Raw genomic sequence first — 1,067 nt, forward strand, 5'->3', positions numbered from 1 at the left:
AGTTTCAAAAAATCGGTATCTTACTACAACTTATTATATGTTATCGGTGTAAATACGAGAATATGTAGTATGGACTGTTACTAAATATTAATAATGTATAACATTACATTGTTCATCTATCATTATGATATCGTTTTGAAATCATAAACAACTGCTCCATATGAAAAAATCTGAAAAATCTTAAATATTATCACACCTAAGTATATATTATATTTGTCAGTATACATTGCTATACCTAAATATATCAAATATTACCAAACATGAACAGTGTGTAACAGTACATTGCTAAAAACTCATTGTAACACGATATTTATGTAATTAATTATTGGCACCTGAAAATCAGCTGACTTACTCAACCAGCAGCAGGAATTTTAATCTATAAATTAAATGAAAAGGCAATCTACTACACACACGTCTATAAATGTTATAACAAAAACTTCTACAGTCTAGAATGAGATTTTCACTCTGCAGCGGAGTGTGCGCTGATATGAAACCTCCTGGCAGATTTAAACTGCGTGCCCGACCGAGACTCGAACTCGGGACCTTTGCCTTTCGCGGGCAAGTTTGGAAGGTAGGAGACAAGATACTGGCAGAAGTAAAGCTGTGAGTACCGGGCGTGAGTCGTGCTTCGGTAGCTCAGTTGGTAGAGCACTTGCCCGCGAAAGGCAAAGGTCCCGAGTTCGAGTCTCGGTCGGGCACGCAGTTTTAATCTGCCAGGAAGTTTCACTTCTACAGTCTGTTCTACAAGATCTGAAAAATACATTCACAGTATGCAAAACTGTAGACATAGTTAGCTCATGAAGCGTTTGTGTAAAAATTCATAAACACATGCTCTGTATGTAGAAAATATGAAGCATTCAAATTTATGAGATGCGTACTTTGTACGCAAAAATGTGAAAGCAAAGTGATCACATACAAACTTTTATAGGATAACTTTATAAAAACCAACTGTTCACATTCATTGTATGCATTCTACATACAACAGCTTTATAAAGACCAGTCATTGGCACATATTCTATGCAGCCTATGTGCAAGAGTTTTATAAAAGCTAATCTACATACACACAC

At 35.7% G+C, this 1,067-nt stretch overlaps 1 non-coding gene across 1 annotated transcript; it reads left to right on the forward strand.

Annotated features, from left to right (window-relative positions):
• Positions 1-625: 625 nt before the first annotated feature.
• Positions 626-702, forward strand: Trnas-cga (transfer RNA serine (anticodon CGA)). The gene has a single exon. It is a non-coding gene; the product is annotated as a tRNA-Ser (tRNA).
• Positions 703-1,067: the final 365 nt, after the last annotated feature.

This window comes from Schistocerca serialis, chromosome 8 (assembly GCF_023864345.2).
Source record: "Schistocerca serialis cubense isolate TAMUIC-IGC-003099 chromosome 8, iqSchSeri2.2, whole genome shotgun sequence".
Lineage (NCBI taxonomy): Eukaryota > Metazoa > Arthropoda > Insecta > Orthoptera > Acrididae > Schistocerca > Schistocerca serialis.